This window comes from Lemur catta, chromosome 20 (assembly GCF_020740605.2).
Source record: "Lemur catta isolate mLemCat1 chromosome 20, mLemCat1.pri, whole genome shotgun sequence".
Taxonomy (NCBI): domain Eukaryota; kingdom Metazoa; phylum Chordata; class Mammalia; order Primates; family Lemuridae; genus Lemur; species Lemur catta.
In genome coordinates, this window is record NC_059147.1 from 1,330,799 (window position 1) to 1,351,302 (window position 20,504).

Sequence of the window (20,504 nt, forward strand, 5' to 3'; positions counted from 1 at the left end):
AGCATCAGCCCTAGGATAGTGTTAGGGTTACGGTTAGGGTTATCATCAGGCCTAGGATAGTGTTAGGGTTACGGTTAGCATCAGCCCTAGGATAGTGTTAGGGTTAGGGTTAGGGTTAGCATCAGGCCCAGGATAGTGTTAGTGTTAGGGTTAGCATCAGCCCAAGGATAGTGTTAGGGTTAGCGTTAGGGTTAGCATTAGCCCTAGGATAGTGTTAGGGTTAGGGTTAGCATCAACCCTAGGATAGTGTTTGGATTAGGGTTAGGGTTAGCATCAGCCCTAGGATAGTGTTAGGGTTAGGGTTAGCCTCAGCCCTAGGAGAGTGTTACGGTTAGGGATAGGGTTAGCATCAGGCCTAGGATAGTGTTAGGGTTAGCGTTAGGGTTAGCATCAGCCCTAGGATAGTGTTAGGGTTAGGGTTAGCATCAGCCCTAGGATAGTGTCAGGGTTAGGGTTAGGGTTAGCATCAGGTCTAGGATAGTGTTAGTGTTAGGGTTAGCATCAGCCCTAGTATAGTGTTAGGGTTAGGGTTAGGGTTAGCATCCGCCCTAGGATAATGTTAGGGTTAGGGTTAGGGTTAGCATCAGACCTAGGATAGTGTTACTGTTAGGGTTAGCATCAGCCCTAGGATAGTGTTAGGGTTAGGGTTAGGGTTAGCATCAGCCCTAGGATAGTGTTAGGGTTAGGGTTAGCATCAACCCTAGGATAGTGTTAGGGTTAGGGTTAGGGTTAGCATCAGCCCTTGGAGAGTGTTAGGGTTAGGGTTAGGGTTAACTTCAGCCCTAGGATAGTGTTAGTGTTAGGGTTAGCATCAGCCCTAGGATAGTGTTAGGGTTAGGGTTAGGGTTAGCATCCGCCCTAGGATAGTGTTAGGTTTAGGGTTAGGGTTAGCATCAGCCCTAGGATAGTGTTAGGGTTAGGGTTAACATAAACCCTAGGATAGTGTTAGGGCTAGGGTTGGGTTATCATCAGGCCTAGGATAGTGTTAGGGTTAGGGTTAGGGTTAGCATCAGCCCTAGGATAGTGTCAGGGTTAGCGTTAGCATCAGCCCTAGGACAGTGTTAGGGTTAGGGTTAGGGTTAGCATCAGCCCTAGGATAGTGTTAGGGTTAGGGTTAGCATCAGCCTTAGGATAGTGTTAGGGTTACGGTTAGGGTTAGCATCAGCCCTAGGATAGTGTTAGGGTTAGGGTTAGCATCAGCCCTAGGATAGTGTTAGGGTTAGGGTTAGGGTTAGCATCAGTCGTAGGATAGTGTTAGGGTTAGGGTTAGCCTCAGCCCTAAGATAGTGTTAGAGTTAGGGTTAGGGTTAGCATCAGCCCTAGGATAGTGTTAGGGTTAGGGTTAGGGTTAGCATCAGCCCTTGGAGAGTGTTAGGGTTAGGGTTAGGGTTAGCATCAGCCCTAGGATAGTGTTAGTGTTAGGGTTAGCATCAGCCCTAGGATAGTGTTAGGGTTAGGGTTAGCATCAGCCCTATGATTGTGTTAGGGTTAGGGTTAGGTTTAGCATCAGGCCTAGGATAGTGTTAGTGTTAGGGTTAGCATCAGCCCTAGGATAGTGTTAGGTTTAGGGTTATGGTTAGCATCCGCCCTAGGATAATGTTAGGGTTAGGGTTAAGGTTAGCATCAGCCCTAGGATAGTGTTAGTGTTAGGGTTAGCATCAGCCCTAGGATAGTGTTAGGGTTAGGGTTAGGGTTAGCATCCGCCCTAGGATAGTGTTAGGGTTAGGGTTAGGGTTAGCATCAGCCCTAGGATAGTGTTAGGGTTAGGGTTAACATAAATCCTAGGATAGTGTTAGGGTTAGGGTTAGGGTTATCATCAGGTCTAGGATAGTGTTAGGGTTAGGGTTAGGGTTAGCATCAGTTCAAGGATAGTGTTAGGGTTAGCGTTAGGTTTAGCATCTGCCCTAGGATAGTGTTAGGGTTAGGGTTGGGGTTAGCATCAGCCCAAGGATAGTGTTAGGGTTAGGGTTAGCATCAGCCCTATGATAGTGTTAGGGTTAGGGTTAGGGTTAGCATCAGGCCCAGGATAGTGTTAGGGTTAGGGTTAGCATCAACCCTAGGATAGTGTTAGGGTTAGGGTTAGCATCAGCCCTAGGATAGTGATAGGGTTAGGGTTAGGGTTAGCATCAGCCCTAGGATAGTGTTAGGGTTAGGGTTAGCATCAGCCCTAGGTTAGTGTTAGGGTTAGGGTTAGGGTTAGCATCAGCCCTAGGATAGTGTTAGGGTTAGGGTTAACATCAGCCCTAAGATAGTGTTAGGGTTAGGGTTAGGGTTAGCATCAGCCCTAGGATAGTGTTAGGGTTAGGGTTAGCATCAGCCCTAGGATAGTGTTAGGGTTAGGGTTAGGGTTAGCATCAGCCCTTGGAGATTGTTAGGGTTAGGCTTAGGGGTAGCATCAGCCCTAGGATAGCGTTAGTGTTAGGGTTAGCATCAGCCCTAGGATAGTGTTAGGGTTAGGGTTAGGGTTAGCATCCCCCCTAGGATAGTGTTAGGTTTAGGGTTAGGGTGAGCATCAGCCCTAGGATAGTGTTAGGGTTAGGGTTAGCATCAGCTCTAGGATAGTTTTAGGGTTAGGGTTAGGGTTAGCATCAGCCCTAGGATAGTGTTAGGGTTAGGGTTAGCATCAGCCCTAGGATAGTGTTAGGGTTAGGGTTAGGGTTAGCATCAGCCGTAGGATAGTGTTAGGGTTAGGGTTAGCCTCAGCCCTAAGATAGTGTTAGAGTTAGGGTTAGGGTTAGCATCAGCCCTAGGATAATGTTAGGGTTAGGGTTAGGGTTAGCATCAGCCCTAGGATAGTGTTAGTGTTAGGGTTAGCATCAGCCCTAGGATAGTGTTAGGGTTAGGGTTAGGGTTAGCATCCGCCCTAGGGTAGTGTTAGTGTTAGGGTTAGCATCAGCCCTAGGATAGTGTTAGGGTTAGGGTTAGCATCAGCCCTAGGATAGTGTTAGGGTTAGGGTTAGGGTTAGCATCAGGCCTAGGATAGTGTTAGTGTTAGGGTTAGCATCAGCCCTAGGATAGTGTTAGGGTTATGGCTAGGGTTAGCATCCGCCCTAGGATAATGTTTGGGTTAGGGTTAGGGTAGCATCAGCCCTAGGATAGTGTTAGTGTTAGGGTTAGCATCAGCCCTAGGATAGTGTTAGGGTTAGGGTTAGGGTTAGCATCTGCCCTAGGATAATGTTAGGGTTAGGGTTAGGGTTAGCATCAGCCCTAGGATAGTGTTAGTGTTAGGGTTAGCATCAGCCCTAGGATAGTGTTAGGGTTAGGGTTAGAGTTAGCATCCGCCCTAGGATAGTGTTAGGGTTAGGGTTAGGGTTAGCATCAGCCCTAGGATAGTGTTAGGGTTAGGGTTAACATAAACCCTAGGATAGTGTTAGGGTTAGGGTTAGGGTTATCATCAGGCCTAGGATAGTGTTAGGGTTAGGGTTAGGGTTAGCATCAGTACAAGGATAGTGTTAGGGTTAGCGTTAGGGTTAGCATCTGCCCTAGGATAGTGTTAGGGTTAGGGTTAGGGTTAGCATCAGCCCAAGGATAGTGTTAGGGTTAGGGTTAGCATCAGCCCTAGGATAGTGATAGGGTTAGGGTTAGGGTTAGCATCAGGCCCATGATAGTATTAGGGTTAGGGTTAGCATCAGCCCAAGGATAGTGTTAGGGTTAGGGTTAGGGTTAGCATCAGCCCTAGGATAGTGTTAGGGTTAGGGTTAGCATCAACCCTAGGATAGTGTTTGGGTTAGGGTTAGGGTTAGCATCAGCCCTAGGATAGTGTTAGGGTTAGGGTTAGGGTTAGCATCAGCCCTAGGATAGTGTTAGTGTTAGGGTTAGCATCAGCCCTAGGATAGTGTTAGGGTTACAGTTAGGGTTAGCATCAGCCCTAGGATAGTGTTATGGTTAGGGTTAGCATCAGCCCTAGGATAGTGTTAGGGTTACGGTTAGGGTTAGCATCAGCCCTAGGATAGTGTTAGGGTTAGGGTTAGCATCAGCCCTAGGTTAGTGTTAGGGTTAGGGTTAGGGTTAGCATTAGCCCTAGGATAGTGTTAGGGTTAGGGTTAGCATCAGCCCTAGGATAATGTTAGGGTTAGGGTTAGGGTTAGCATCAGCCCTAGGATAGTGTTAGGGTTAGGGTTATCATCAGCCCTAGTATAGTGTTAGGGTTAGGGTTAGCATCAGCCCTAGGATAGTGTTAGGGTTAGGGTTAGGGTTAGCATCAGCCCTTGGAGAGTGTTAGGGTTAGGGTTAGGGTTAGCTTCAGCCCTAGGATAATGCTAGTGTTAGGGTTAGCATCTGCCCTAGGATACTGTTAGGGTTAGGGTTAGGATTAGCATCCGCCCTACGATAGTGTTAGGGTTAGGGTTAGGGTTATCATCAGGCCTAGGATAGTGTTAGGGTTAGGGTTAGCATCAGCCCTAGGATAGTGTTAGGGTTAGGGTTAGGGTTAGCATCAGCCCTAGGATAGTGTTAGGGTTAGGGTTAGCATCAGCCCTAGGATAGTGTTAGGGTTAGGGTTAGGGTTAGCATCAGGCCTAGCATAGTGTTAGGGTTAGGGTTAGCATCAGCCCTAGGATAGTGCTAGGTTTAGGGTTAGGGTTATCATCAGCCGTAGGATAGTGTTAGGGTTAGGGTTAGCCTCAGCCCTAAGATAGTGTTAGAGTTAGAGTTAGGGTTAGCATCAGCCCTAGGATAGTGTTAGGGTTAGTACTAGGGTTAGCATCAGCCCTAGGATAGTGTTAGGGTTAGGGTTAGCATCAGGCACATGATAGTGTTAGGGTTAGGGTTAGCATCAGCCCAAGGATAGTGTTAGGGTTAGGGTTAGGGTTAGCATCAGCCCTAGGATAGTGTTAGGGTTGGGGTTAGCATCAACCCTAGGATAGTGTTTGGGTTAGGGTTAGGGTTAGCATCAGCCCTAGGATAGTGTTAGGGTTAGGGTTAGGGTTAGCATCAGCCCTAGGATAGTGTTAGTGTTAGGGTTAGCATCAGCCCTAGGATAGTGTTAGGGTTAGGGTTAGGGTTAGCATCAGCCCTAGGATAGTGTTAGGGTTAGGGTTAGCATCAGTCCTAGGATAGTGTTAGGGTTAGGGTTAGGGTTAGCATCAGCCCTAGGATAGTGTTAGGGTTAGGGTTAACATAAACCCTAGGATATTGTTCGGGTTAGGGTTAGGGTTATCATCAGGCCTAGGATAGTGTTAGGGTTAGGGTTAGTGTTAGCATCAGTTCAAGGATAGTGTTAGGGTTAGCGATAGGGTTAGCATCAGCCCTAGGATAGTGTTAGGGTTAGTGTTAGGGTTAGCATCAGCCCTAGGACAGTGTTAGGGTTAGGGTTAGCATCAGCCCTAGGATAGTGTTAGGGTTACGGTTAGGGTTATCATCAGGCCTAGGATAGTGTTAGGGTTACGGTTAGCATCAGCCCTAGGATAGTGTTAGGGTTAGGGTTAGGGTTAGTATCTGCCCTAGGATAGTGTTAGGGTTAGGGTTAACATCAGCCCTAGGATAGTGTTAGGGTTAGGGTTAGGGTTAGCATCAGTCCTAGGATAGTGTTAGGGTTAGGGTTAGCATCAGCCCTAGGATAGTGTTAGGGTTAGGTTTAGGGTTAGCATCAGGCCCAGGATAGTGTTAGGGTTAGGGTTAGCATGAGCCCAAGGATAGTGTTAGGGTTAGGGTTAGGGTTAGCATATGCCCTAGGATATTGTTAATGTTAGGGTTAGGGTTAGCATCAGCCCAAGGATAGTGTTAGGGTTAGGGTTAGCATCAGCCCTAGGATAGTGTTAGGGTTAGGGTTAGGGTTAGCATCAGGCCCAGGATAGTGTTAGTGTTAGGGTTAGCATCAGCCCAAGGATAGTGTTAGGGTTAGGGTTAGGGTTAGCATTAGCCCTAGGATAGTGTTAGGGTTAGGGTTAGCATCAACCCTAGGATAGTGTTTGGGTTAGGGTTAGGGTTAGCATCAGCCCTAGGATAGTGTTAGGTTTAGGGTTAGCCTCAGCCCTAGGAGAGTGTTACGGTTAGGGATAGGGTTAGCATCAGGCCTAGGATAGTGTTAGGGTTAGCGTTAGGGTTAGCATCAGCCCTAGGATAGTGTTAGGGTTAGGGTTAGCATAAGCCCTAGGATAGTGTCAGGGTTAGGGTTAGGGTTAGCATCAGGTCTAGGATAGTGTTAGTGTTAGGGTTAGCATCAGCCCTAGTATAGTGTTAGGGTTAGGGTTAGGGTTAGCATCCGCCCTAGGATAATGTTAGGGTTAGGGTTAGGGTTAGCATCAGACCTAGGATAGTGTTACTGTTAGGGTTAGCATCAGCCCTAGGATAGTGTTAGGGTTAGGGTTAGGGTTAGCATCCGCCCTAGGATAGTGTTAGGGTTAGCGTTAGGGTTAGCATCAGCCCTAGGATAGTGTTAGGGTTAGGGTTAACATAAACCCTAGGATAGTGTTAGGGTTAGTGTTAGGGTTATCATCAGGCCTAGGATAGTGTTAGGGTTAGGGTTAGGGTTAGCATCAGTTCAAGGATAGTGTTAGGGTTAGGGTTAGGGTTAGCATCAGCCCAAGGATAGTGTTAGGGTTAGGGTTAGCATCAGCCCTAGGATAGTGTTAGGGTTAGGGTTAGGGTTAGCATCAGGCCCAGGATAGTGTTAGGGTTAGGGTTAGCATCAGCCCAAGGATAGTGTTAGGGTTAGGGTTAGGGTTAGCATCAGCCCTAGGATAGTGTTAGGGTTAGGGTTAGCATCAGCCCTAGGATAGTGTTAGGGTTAGGGTTAGGGTTAGCATCAGCCCTAGAATAGTGTTAGGGTTAGGGTTAGCATCAGCCCTAGGTTAGTATTAGGGTTAGGGTTAGGGTTAGCATCAGCCCTAGGATAGTGTTAGGGTTAGGGTTAGCATCAGCCCTAGGATAGTGTTAGGGTTAGGGTTAGGGTTAGCATCAGCCCTAGGATAGTGTTAGGGTTAGGGTTAGCATCAACCCTAGGATAGTGTTAGGGTTAGGGTTAGGGTTAGCATCAGCCCTAGGATAGTGTTAGTGTTAGGGTTAGCATCAGCCCTAGGATAGTGTTAGGGTTAGGGTTAGGGTTAGCATCAGCCCTAGGATAGTGTTAGGGTTAGGGTTAGCATCAGCCCTAGGATAGTGTTAGGGTTAGGGTTAGGGTTAGCATCCGCCCTACGATAGTGTTAGGGTTAGGGTTAGGGTTAGCATCAGCCCTAGGATAGTGTTAGGGTTAGGGTTAACATAAACCCTAGGATATTGTTCGGGTTAGGGTTAGGGTTATCATCAGGCCTAGTATAGTGTTAGGGTTAGGGTTAGTGTTAGCATCAGTTCAAGGATAGTGTTAGGGTTAGCGATAGGGTTAGCATCAGCCCTAGGATAGTGTTAGGGTTAGTGTTAGGGTTAGCATCAGCCCTAGGACAGTGTTAGGGTTAGGGTTAGCATCAGCCCTAGGATAGTGTTAGGGTTACGGTTAGGGTTCTCATCAGGCCTAGGATAGTGTTAGGGTTACGGTTAGCATCAGCCCTAGGATAGTGTTAGGGTTAGGGTTAGGGTTAGTATCAGCCCTAGGATAGTGTTAGGGTTAGGGTTAACATCAGCCCTAGGATAGTGTTAGGGTTAGGGTTAGGGATAGCATCAGTCCTAGGATAGTGTTAGGGTTAGGGTTAGCATCAGCCCTATGATAGTGTTAGGGTTAGGGTTAGGGTTAGCATCAGCCGTAGGATAGTGTTAGGGTTAGGGTTAGCCTCAGCCCTAAGATAGTGTTAGAGTTAGGGTTAGGGTTAGCATCAGCCCTAGGATAATGTTAGGGTTAGGGTTAGGGTTAGCATCAGCCCTAGGATAGTGTTAGTGTTAGGGTTAGCATCAGCCCTAGGATAGTGTTAGGGTTAGCGTTAGGGTTAGCATCCGCCCTAGGATAGTGTTAGGGTTAGGGTTAGGGTTAGCATCAGCCCAAGGATAGTGTTAGGGTTAGGGTTAGCATCAGCCCTAGGATAGTGTTAGGGTTAGGGTTAGGGTTAGCATCAGGCCCAGGATAGTGTTAGTGTTAGGGTTAGCATCAGCCCAAGGATAGTGTTAGGGTTAGGGTTAGGGTTAGCATTAGCCCTAGGATAGTGTTAGGGTTAGGGTTAGCATCAACCCTAGGATAGTGTTTGGGTTAGGGTTAGGGTTAGCATCAGCCCCAGGATAGTGTTAGGGTTAGGGTTAGCCTCAGCCCTAGGAGAGTGTTACGGTTAGGGATAGGGTTAGCATCAGGCCTAGGATAGTGTTAGGGTTAGCGTTAGGGTTAGCATCAGCCCTAGGATAGTGTTAGGGTTAGGGTTAGCATCAGCCCTAGGATAGTGTCAGGGTTAGGGTTAGGGTTAGCATCAGGTCTAGGATAGTGTTAGTGTTAGGATTAGCATCAGCCCTAGTATAGTGTTAGGGTTAGGGTTAGGCTTAGCATCCGCCTAGGATAATGTTAGGGTTAGGGTTAGGGTTAGCATCAGACCTAGGATAGTGTTACTGTTAGGGTTAGCATCAGCCCTAGGATACTGTTAGGGTTAGGGTTAGGGTTAGCATCCGCCCTAGGATAGTGTTAGTGTTAGCGTTAGGGTTAGCATCAGCCCTAGGATAGTGTTAGGGTTAGGGTTAACATAAACCCTAGGATAGTGTTAGGGTTAGTGTTAGGGTTATCATCAGGCCTAGGATAGTGTTAGGGTTAGGGTTAGGGTTAGCATCAGTTCAAGGATAGTGTTAGGGTTAGGGTTAGGGTTAGCATCAGCCCAAGGATAGTGTTAGGGTTAGGGTTAGCATCAGCCCTAGGATAGTGTTAGGGTTAGGGTTAGGGTTAGCATCAGGCCCAGTATAGTGTTAGGGTTAGGGTTAGCATCAGCCCAAGGATAGTGTTAGGGTTAGGGTTAGCATCAGCCCTAGGATAGTGTTAGGGTTAGGGTTAGCATCAGACCTAGGATAGTGTTAGTGTTAGGGTTAGGATTAGCATCAGCCCTAGGATAGTGTTAGGGTTAGGGTTAGCATCAGCCCTAGGTTAGTATTAGGGTTAGGGTTAGGGTTAGCATCAGCCCTAGGATAGTGTTAGGGTTAGGGTTAGCATCAGCCCTAGGATAGTGTTAGGGTTAGGGTTAGGGTTAGCATCAGCCCTAGGATAGTGTTAGGGTTAGGGTTAGCATCAACCCTAGGATAGTGTTAGGGTTAGGGTTAGGGTTAGCATCAGCCCTTGGAGAGTGTTAGGGTTAGGGTTAGGGTTAACTTCAGCCCTAGGATAGTGTTAGTGTTAGGGTTAGCATCAGCCCTAGGATAGTGTTAGGGTTAGGGTTAGAGTTATCATCCGCCCTAGGATAGTGTTAGGTTTAGGGTTAGGGTTAGCATCAGCCCTAGGATAGTGTTAGGGTTAGGGTTAACATAAACCCTAGGATAGTGTTAGGGTTAGGGTTAGGGTTATCATCAGGCCTAGGATAATGTTAGGGTTAGGGTTAGGGTTAGCATCAGTTCAAGAATAGTGTTAGGGTTAGCGTTAGGGTTAGCATCAGCCCTAGGATAGTGTTAGGGTTAGGGTTAGGGTTAGAATCAGCCCTAGGATAGTGTTAGGGTTAGGGTTAGCATCAGCCCTAGGACAGTGTTAGGGTTAGGGTTAGGGTTAGCATCGGCCCTAGGATAGTGTTAGGGTTAGGGTTAGCATCAGCCCTAGGATAGTGTTAGGGTTACGGTTAGGGTTAGCATCAGCCCTAGGATAGTGTTAGGGTTAGGGTTAGCATCAGCCCTAGGATAGTGTTAGGGTTAGGGTTAGGGTTATCATCAGTCGTAGGATAGTGTTAGGGTTAGGGTTAGCCTCAGCCCTAAGATAGTGTTAGAGTTAGGGTTAGGGTTAGCATCAGCCCTAGGATAGTGTTAGGGTTAGGGTTAGGGTTAGCATCAGCCCTTGGAGAGTGTTAGGGTTAGGGTTAGGGTTAGCATCAGCCCTAGGATAGTGTTAGTGTTAGGGTTAGCATCAGCCCTAGGATAGTGTTAGGGTTAGGGTTAGCATCAGCCCTAGGATAGTGTTAGGGTTAGGGTTAGGTTTAGCATCAGGCCTAGGATAGTGTTAGTGTTAGGGATAGCATCAGCCCTAGGATAGTGTTAGGTTTAGGGTTATGGTTAGCATCCGCCCTAGGATAATGTTAGGGTTAGGGTTAAGGTTAGCATCAGCCCTAGGATAGTGTTAGTGTTAGGGTTAGCATCAGCCCTAGGATAGTGTTAGGGTTAGGGTTAGGGTTAGCATCCGCCCTAGGATAGTGTTAGGGTTAGGGTTAGGGTTAGCATCAGCCCTAGGATAGTGTTAGGGTTAGGGTTAACATAAATCCTAGGATAGTGTTAGGGTTAGGGTTAGGGTTATCATCAGGTCTAGGATAGTGTTAGGGTTAGGGTTAGGGTTAGCATCAGTTCAAGGATAGTGTTAGGGTTAGCGTTAGGTTTAGCATCTGCCCTAGGATAGTGTTAGGGTTAGGGTTGGGGTTAGCATCAGCCCAAGGATAGTGTTAGGGTTAGGGTTAGCATCAGCCCTATGATAGTGTTAGGGTTAGGGTTAGGGTTAGCATCAGGCCCAGGATAGTGTTAAGGTTAGGGTTAGCATCAGCCCAAGGATAGTGTTAGGGTTAGGGTTAGGGTTAGCATCAGCCCTACGATAGTGTTAGGGTTAGGGTTAGCATCAACCCTAGGATAGTGTTTGGGTTAGGGTTAGGGTTAGCATCAGCCCTAGGATAGTGTTAGGGTTAGGGTTAGGGTTAGCATCAGCCCTAGGATAGTGTTAGTGTTAGGGATAGCATCAGCCCTAGGATAGTGTTAGGGTTAGGGTTAGGGTTAGCATCAGCCCTAGGATAGTGTTAGGGTTAGGGTTAGCATCAGCCCTAGGTTAGTGTTAGGGTTAGGGTTAGGGTTAGCATCAGCCCTAGGATAGTGTTAGGGTTAGGGTTAACATCAGCCCTAAGATAGTGTTAGGGTTAGGGTTAGGGTTAGCATCAGCCCTAGGATAGTGTTAGGGTTAGGGTTAGCATCAGCCCTAGGATAGTGTTAGGGTTAGGGTTAGGGTTAGCATCAGCCCTTGGAGAGTGTTAGGGTTAGGGTTAGGGGTAGCATCAGCCCTAGGATAGCGTTAGTGTTAGGGTTAGCATCAGCCCTAGGATAGTGTTAGGGTTAGGGTTAGGGTTAGCATCCCCCCTAGGATAGTGTTAGGTTTAGGGTTAGGGTGAGCATCAGCCCTAGGATAGTGTTAGGGTTGGGGTTAGCATCAGCTCTAGGATAGTTTTAGGGTTAGGGTTAGGGTTAGCATCCGCCCTAGGATAGTGTTAGGGTTAGGGTTAGGGTTAGCATCAGCCCTAGGATAGTGTTAGGGTTAGGGTTAACATAAATCCTACGATAGTGTTAGGGTTAGGGTTAGGGTTATCATCAGGTCTAGGATAGTGTTAGGGTTAGGGTTAGGGTTAGCATCAGTTCAAGGATAGTGTTAGGGTTAGCGTTAGGTTTAGCATCTGCCCTAGGATAGTGTTAGGGTTAGGGTTGGGGTTAGCATCAGCCCAAGGATAGTGTTAGGGTTAGGGTTAGCATCAGCCCTATGATAGTGTTAGGGTTAGGGTTAGGGTTAGCATCAGGCCCAGGATAGTGTTAGGGTTAGGGTTAGCATCAGCCCAAGGATAGTGTTAGGGTTAGGGTTAGGGTTAGCATCAGCCCTACGATAGTGTTAGGGTTAGGGTTAGCATCAACCCTAGGATAGTGTTTGGGTTAGGGTTAGGGTTAGCATCAGCCCTAGGATAGTGTTAGGGTTAGGGTTAGGGTTAGCATCAGCCTTAGGATAGTGTTAGTGTTAGGGATAGCATCAGCCCTAGGATAGTGTTAGGGTTAGGGTTAGGGTTAGCATCAGCCCTAGGATAGTGTTAGGGTTAGGGTTAGCATCAGCCCTAGGTTAGTGTTAGGGTTAGGGTTAGGGTTAGCATCAGCCCTAGGATAGTGTTAGGGTTAGGGTTAACATCAGCCCTAAGATAGTGTTAGGGTTAGGGTTAGGGTTAGCATCAGCCCTAGGATAGTGTTAGGGTTAGGGTTAGCATCAGCCCTAGGATAGTGTTAGGGTTAGGGTTAGGGTTAGCATCAGCCCTTGGAGAGTGTTAGGGTTAGGGTTAGGGGTAGCATCAGCCCTAGGATAGCGTTAGTGTTAGGGTTAGCATCAGCCCTAGGATAGAGTTAGGGTTAGGGTTAGGGTTAGCATCCCCCCTAGGATAGTGTTAGGTTTAGGGTTAGGGTGAGCATCAGCCCTAGGATAGTGTTAGGGTTGGGGTTAGCATCAGCTCTAGGATAGTTTTAGGGTTAGGGTTAGGGTTAGCATCAGCCCTAGGATAGTGTTAGGGTTAGGGTTAGCATCAGCCCTAGGATAGTGTTAGGGTTAGGGTTAGGGTTAGCATCAGCCGTAGGATAGTGTTAGGGTTAGGGTTAGCCTCAGCCCTAAGATAGTGTTAGAGTTAGGGTTAGGGTTAGCATCAGCCCTAGGATAATGTTAGGGTTAGGGTTAGGGTTAGCATCAGCCCTAGGATAGTGTTAGTGTTAGGGTTAGCATCAGCCCTAGGATAGTGTTAGGGTTAGGGTTAGGGTTAGCATCCGCCCTAGGGTAGTGTTAGTGTTAGGGTTAGCATCAGCCCTAGGATAGTGTTAGGGTTAGGGTTAGCATCAGCCCTAGGATAGTGTTAGGGTTAGGGTTAGGGTTAGCATCAGGCCTAGGATAGTGTTAGTGTTAGGGTTAGCATCAGCCCTAGGATAGTGTTAGGGTTATGGCTAGGGTTAGCATCCGCCCTAGGATAATGTTTGGGTTAGGGTTAGGGTAGCATCAGCCCTAGGATAGTGTTAGTGTTAGGGTTAGCATCAGCCCTAGGATAGTGTTAGGGTTAGGGTTAGGGTTAGCATCCGCCCTAGGATAGCGTTAGGGTTAGGGTTAGGGTTAGCATCAGCCCTAGGATAGTGTTTGGGTTAGGGTTAACATAAACCCTAGGATAGTGTTAGGGTTAGGGTTAGGGTTATCATCAGGCCTAGGATAGTGTTAGGGTTAGGGTTAGGGTTAGCATCAGTTCAAGGATAGTGTTAGGGTTAGCGTTAGGGTTAGCATCTGCCCTAGGATAGTGTTAGTGTTAGGGTTAGGGTTAGCATCAACCCAAGGATAGTGTTAGGGTTAGGGTTAGCATCAGCCCTATGATAGTGTTAGGGTTAGGGTTAGGGTTAGCATCAGGCCCAGGATAGTGTTAGGGTTAGGGTTAGCATCAGCCCAAGGATAGTGTTAGGGTTAGGGTTAGGGTTAGCATCAGCCCTAGGATAGTGTTAGGGTTAGGGTTAGCATCAACCCTAGGATAGTGTTAGTGTTAGGGTTATCATCAGCCCTAGGATAGTGTTAGGGTTAGGGTTAGGGTTAGCATCCGCCATAGGATAGTGTTAGGGTTAGAGTTAGGGTTAGCATCAGCCCTAGGATAGTGTTAGGTTTAGGGTTAACATAAATCCTAGGATAGTGTTAGGGTTAGAGTTAGGGTTATCATCAGGCCTAGGATAGTGTTAGGGTTAGGGTTAGGGTTAGCATCAGTTCAAGGATAGTGTTAGGGTTAGCGTTAGGGTTAGCATCTGCCCTAGGATAGTGTTAGGGTTAGGGTTATGGTTAGCATCAGCCCAAGGATAGTGTTAGGGTTAGGGTTAGCATCAGCCCTATGATAGTGTTAGTGTTAGGGTTAGGGTTAGCATCAGGCCCAGGATAGTGTTAGGGTTAGGGTTAGCATCAGCCCAAGGATAGTGTTAGGGTTAGGGTTAGGGTTAGCATCAGCCCTAGGATAGTGTTAGGGTTAGGGTTAGCATCAACCCTAGGATAGTGTTTGGGTTAGGGTTAGGGTTAGCATCAGCCCTAGGATAGTGTTAGGGTTAGGGTTAGGGTTAGCATCAGCCCTAGGATAGTGTTAGTGTTAGGGTTAGCATCAGCCCTAGGATAGTGTTAGGTTTAGGGTTATGGTTAGCATCCGCCCTAGGATAATGTTAGGGTTAGGGTTAAGGTTAGCATCAGCCCTAGGATAGTGTTAGTGTTCGGGTTAGCATCAGCCCTAGGATAGTGTTAGGGTTAGGGTCAGGGTTAGCATCCGCCCTAGGATAGTGTTAGGGTTAGGGTTAGGGTTAGCATCAGCCCTAGGATAGTGTTAGGGTTAGGGTTAACATAAATCCTAGGATAGTGTTAGGGTTAGGGTTAGGGTTATCATCAGGTCTAGGATAGTGTTAGGGTTAGGGTTAGGGTTAGCATCAGTTCAAGGATAGTGTTAGGGTTAGCGTTAGGTTTAGCATCTGCCCTAGGATAGTGTTAGGGTTAGGGTTAGGGTTAGCATCAGCCCAAGGATAGTGTTAGGGTTAGGGTTAGCATCAGCCCTATGATAGTGTTAGGGTTAGGGTTAGGGTTAGCATCAGGCCCAGGATAGTGTTAGGGTTAGGGTTAGCATCAGCCCAAGGATAGTGTTAGGGTTAGGGTTAGGGTTAGCATCAGCCCTAGGATAGTGTTAGGGTTAGGGTTAGCATCAACCCTAGGATAGTGTTTGGGTTAGGGTTAGGGTTAGCATCAGCCCTAGGATAGTGTTAGGGTTAGGGTTAGGGTTAGCATCAGCCCTAGGATAGTGTTAGGGTTAGGGTTAGCATCAGCCCTAGGATAGTGTTAGGGTTAGGGTTAGGGTTAGCATCAGCCCTAGGATAGTGTTAGGGTTAGGGTTAGCATCAGCCCTAGGATAGTGTTAGGGTTAGGGTTAGGGTTAGCATCAGCCCTAGGATAGTGTTAGGGTTAGGGTTAGCATCAGCCCTAGGTTAGTGTTAGGGTTAGGGTTAGGGTTAGCTTCAGCCCTAGGATAGTGTTAGGGTTAGGGTTAACATCAGCCATAATATAGTGTTAGGGTTAGGGTTAGGGTTAGCATCAGCCCTAGGATAGTGTTAGGGTTAGGGTTAGCATCAGCCCTAGGATAGTGTTAGGGTTAGGGTTAGGGTTAGCATCAGCCCTTGGAGAGTGTTAGGGTTAGGGTTAGGGGTAGCATCAGCCCTAGGATAGTGTTAGTGTTAGGGTTAGCATCAGCCCTAGGATAGTGTTAGGGTTAGGGTTAGGGTTAGCATCCCCCCTAGGATAGTGTTAGGTTTAGGGTTAGGGTGAGCATCAGCCCTAGGATAGTGTTAGGGTTAGGGTTAGCATCAGCCCTAGGATAGTTTTAGGGTTACGGTTAGGGTTAGCATCAGCCCTAGGATAGTGTTAGGGTTAGGGTTAGCATCAGCCCTAGGTTAGTGTTAGGGTTAGGGTTAGGGTTAGCATCAGCCGTAGGATAGTGTTAGGGTTAGGTTTAGCCTCAGCCCTAAGATAGTGTTAGAGTTAGGGTTAGGGTTAGCATCAGCCCTAGGATAATGTTAGGGTTAGGGTTAGGGTTAGCATCAGCCCTAGGATAGTGTTAGTGTTAGGGTTAGCATCAGCCCTAGGATAGTGTTAGGGTTAGGGTTAGGGTTAGCATCCGCCCTAGGATAGTGTTAGTGTTAGGGTTAGCATCAGCCCTAGGATAGTGTTAGGGTTAGGGTTAGCATCAGCCCTAGGATAGTGTTAGGGTTAGGGTTAGGGTTAGCATCAGGCCTAGGATAGTGTTAGTGTTAGGGTTAGCATCAGCCCTAGGATAGTGTTAGGGTTATGGTTAGTGTTAGCATCCGCCCTAGGATAATGTTTGGGTTAGGGTTAGGGTAGCATCAGCCCTAGGATAGTGTTAGTGTTAGGGTTAGCATCAGCCCTAGGATAGTGTTAGGGTTAGGGTTAGGGTTAGCATCCGCCCTAGGATAGTGTTAGGGTTAGGGTTAGGGTTAGCATCAGCCTTAGGATAGTGTTAGGGTTAGGGTTAACATAAACCCTAGGATAGTGTTAGGGTTAGGGTTAGGGTTATCATCAGGCCTAGGATAGAGTTAGGGTTAGGGTTAGGGTTAGCATCAGTTCAAGGATAGTGTTAGGGTTAGCGTTAGGGTTAGCATCTGCCCTAGGATAGTGTTAGTGTTAGGGTTAGGGTTAGCATCAACCCAAGGATAGTGTTAGGGTTAGGGTTAGCATCAGCCCTATGATAGTGTTAGTGTTATTGTTAGGGTTAGCATCAGGCCCAGGATAGTGTTAGGGTTAGGGTTAGCATCAGCCCAAGGATAGTGTTAGGGTTAGGGTTAGGGTTAGCATCAGCCCTAGGATAGTGTTAGGGTTAGGGTTAGCATCAACCCTAGGATAGTGTTAGTGTTAGGGTTAGCATCAGCCCTAGGATAGTGTTAGGGTTAGGGTTAGGGTTAGCATCCGCCATAGGATAGTGTTAGTGTTAGAGTTAGGGTTAGCATCAGCCCTAGGATATTGTTAGGGTTAGGGTTAACATAAATCCTAGGATAGTGTTAGGGTTAGGGTTAGGGTTATCATCAGGCCTAGGATAGTGTTAGGGTTAGGGTTAGGGTTAGCATCAGTTCAAGGATATTGTTAGAGTTAGCGTTAGGATTAGCATCTGCCCTAGGATAGTGTTAGGGTTAGGGTTAGGGTTAGCATCAGCCCAAGGATAGTGTTAGGGTTAGGGTTAACATCAGCCCTATGATAGTGTTAGGGTTAGGGTTAGGGTTAGCATCAGGCCCAGGATAGTGTTAGGGTTAGGGTTAGCATCAGCCCAAGGATAGTGTTAGGGTTAGGGTTAGGGTTAGCATCAGCCCTAGGATAGTGTTAGGGTTAGGGTTAGCATCAACCCTAGGATAGTGTTTGGGTTAGGGTTAGGGTTAGCATCAGCCCTAGGATAGTGTTAGGGTTAGGGTTAGGGTTAGCATCAGCCCTAGGATAGTGTTAGTGTTAGGGTTAGCATCAGCCCTAGGATAGTGTTAGGGTTAGGGTTAGGGTTAGCATCAGCCCTAGGACAGTGTTAGGGTTAGGGTTAGCATCAGCCCTAGGATAGTGTTAGGGTTAGGGTTAGGGTTAGCATCAGCCCTAGGATAGTGTTAGGGTTAGGGTTAGCATCAGCCCTAGGTTAGTGTTAGGGTTAGGGTTAGGGTTAGCATCAGCCCTAGGATAGTGTTAGGGTTAGGGTTAACATCAGCCCTAAGATAGTGTTAGGGTTAGGGTTAGGGTTAGCATCAGCCCTAGGATAGTGTTAGGGTTAGGGTTAGCATCAGCCCTAGGATAGTGTTAGGGTTAGGGTTAGGGTTAGCATCAGCCCTTGGAGAGTGTTAGGGTTAGGGTTAGGGGTAGCATCAGCCCTAGGATAGTGTTAGTGTTAGGGTTAGCATCAGCCCTAGGATAGTGTTAGGGTTAGGGTTAGCATCAGCCCTAGGATAGTGTTAGGGTTAGGGTTAGGGTTAGCATGAGGCCTAGGATAGTGTTAGTGTTAGGGTTAGCATCAGCCCTAGGATAGTGTTAGGGTTATGGTTAGGGTTAGCATTCGCCCGAGGATAATGTTTGGGTTAGGGTTAGGGTTAGCATCAGCCCTAGGATAGTGTTAGGGTTAGGGTTAGGGTTAGCATCAGCCCTAGGATAGTGTTAGGGTTAGGGTTAGCATCAGCCCTAGGATAGTGTTAGGGTTAGGGTTAGGGTTAGCATCAGCCCTAGGATAGTGTTAGGGTTAGGGTTAGCATCAGCCCTAGGATAGTGTTAGGGTTAGGATTAGGGTTAGCATCAGCCCTAGGATAGTGTTAGGGTTAGGGTTAGCATCAGCCCTAGGTTAGTGTTAGGGTTAGGGTTAGGGTTAGCATCAGCCCTAGGATAGTGTTAGGGTTAGGGTTAACATCAGCCATAATATAGTGTTAGGGTTAGGGTTAGGGTTAGCATCAGCCCTAGGATAGTGTTAGGGTTAGGGTTAGCATCAGCCCTAGGATAGTGTTAGGGTTAGGGTTAGGGTTAGCATCAGCCCTTGGAGAGTGTTAGGGTTAGGGTTAGGGGTAGCATCAGCCCTAGGATAGTGTTAGTGTTAGGGTTAGCATCAGCCCTAGGATAGTGTTAGGGTTAGGGTTAGGGTTAGCATCCCCCCTAGGATAGTGTTAGGTTTAGGGTTAGGGTGAGCATCAGCCCTAGGATAGTGTTAGGGTTAGGGTTAGCATCAGCCCTAGGATAGTTTTAGGGTTACGGTTAGGGTTAGCATCAGCCCTAGGATAGTGTTAGGGTTAGGGTTAGCATCAGCCCTACGATAGTGTTAGGGTTAGGGTTAGGGTTAGCATCAGCCGTAGGATAGTGTTAGGGTTAGGGTTAGCCTCAGCCCTAAGATAGTGTTAGAGTTAGGGTTAGGGTTAGCATCAGCCCTAGGATAATGTTAGGGTTAGGGTTAGGGTTAGCATCAGGCCTAGGATAGTGTTAGTGTTAGGGTTAGCATCAGCCCTAGGATAGTGTTAGGGTTAGGGTTAGGGTTAGCATCCGCCCTAGGATAGTGTTAGTGTTAGGGTTAGCATCAGCCCTAGGATAGTGTTAGGGTTAGGGTTAGCATCAGCCCTAGGATAGTGTTAGGGTTAGGGTTAGGGTTAGCATCAGGCCTAGGATAGTGTTAGTGTTAGGGTTAGCATCAGCCCTAGGATAGTGTTAGGGTTATGCTTAGTGTTAGCATCCGCCCTAAGATAGTGTTTGGGTTAGGGTTAGGGTAGCATCAGCCCTAGGATAGTGTTAGTGTTAGGGTTAGCATCAGCCCTAGGATAGTGTTAGGGTTAGGGTTAGGGTTAGCATCCGCCCTAGGATAGTGTTAGGGTTAGGGTTAGGGTTAGCATCAGCCTTAGGATAGTGTTAGGGTTAGGGTTAACATAAACCCTAGGATAGTGTTAGGGTTAGGGTTAGGGTTATCATCAGGCCTAGGATAGTGTTAGGGTTAGGGTTAGGGTTAGCATCAGTTCAAGGATAGTGTTAGGGTTAGCGTTAGGGTTAGCATCTGCCCTAGGATAGTGTTAGTGTTAGGGTTAGGGTTAGCATCAACCCAAGGATAGTGTTAGGGTTAGGGTTAGCATCAGCCCTATGATAGTGTTAGGGTTAGGGTTAGGGTTAGCATCAGGCCCAGGATAGTGTTAGGGTTAGGGTTAGCATCAGCCCAAGGATAGTGTTAGGGTTAGGGTTAGGGTTAGCATCAGCCCTAGGATAGTGTTAGGGTTAGGGTTAGCATCAACCCTAGGATAGTGTTAGTGTTAGGGTTATCATCAGCCCTAGGATAGTGTTAGGGTTAGGGTTAGGGTTAGCATCCGCCATAGGATAGTGTTAGGGTTAGAGTTAGGGTTAGCATCAGCCCTAGGATAGTGTTAGGTTTAGGGTTAACATAAATCCTAGGATAGTGTTAGGGTTAGGGTTAGGGTTATCATCAGGCCTAGGATAGTGTTAGGGTTAGGGTTAGGGTTAGCATCAGTTCAAGGATAGTGTTAGGGTTAGCGTTAGGGTTAGCATCTGCCCTAGGATAGTGTTAGGGTTAGGGTTATGGTTAGCATCAGCCCAAGGATAGTGTTAGGGTTAGGGTTAGCATCAGCCCTATGATAGTGTTAGTGTTAGGGTTAGGGTTAGCATCAGGCCCAGGATAGTGTTAGGGTTAGGGTTAGCATCAGCCCAAGGATAGTGTTAGGGTTAGGGTTAGGGTTAGCATCAGCCCTAGGATAGTGTTAGGGTTAGGGTTAGCATCAACCCTAGGATAGTGTTTGGGTTAGGGTTAGGGTTAGCATCAGCCCTAGGATAGTGTTAGGGTTAGGGTTAGGGTTAGCATCAGCCCTAGGATAGTGTTAGTGTTAGGGTTAGCATCAGCCCTAGGATAGTGTTAGGTTTAGGGTTATGGTTAGCATCCGCCCTAGGATAATGTTAGGGTTAGGGTTAAGGTTAGCATCAGCCCTAGGATAGTGTTAGTGTTCGGGTTAGCATCAGCCCTAGGATAGTGTTAGGGTTAGGGTCAGGGTTAGCATCCGCCCTAGGATAGTGTTAGGGTTAGGGTTAGGGTTAGCATCAGCCCTAGGATAGTGTTAGGGTTAGGGTTAACATAAATCCTAGGATAGTGTTAGGGTTAGGGTTAGGGTTATCATCAGGTCTAGGATAGTGTTAGGGTTAGGGTTAGGGTTAGCATCAGTTCAAGGATAGTGTTAGGGTTAGCGTTAGGTTTAGCATCTGCCCTAGGATAGTGTTAGGGTTAGGGTTAGGGTTAGCATCAGCCCAAGGATAGTGTTAGGGTTAGGGTTAGCATCAGCCCTATGATAGTGTTAGGGTTAGGGTTAGGGTTAGCATCAGGCCCAGGATAGTGTTAGGGTTAGGGTTAGCATCAGCCCAAGGATAGTGTTAGGGTTAGGGTTAGGGTTAGCATCAGCCCTAGGATAGTGTTAGGGTTAGGGTTAGCATCAACCCTAGGATAGTGTTTGGGTTAGGGTTAGGGTTAGCATCAGCCCTAGGATAGTGTTAGGGTTAGGGTTAGGGTTAGCATCAGCCCTAGGATAGTGTTAGGGTTAGGGTTAGCATCAGCCCTAGGATAGTGTTAGGGTTAGGGTTAGGGTTAGCATCAGCCCTAGGATAGTGTTAGGGTTAGGGTTAGCATCAGCCCTAGGAT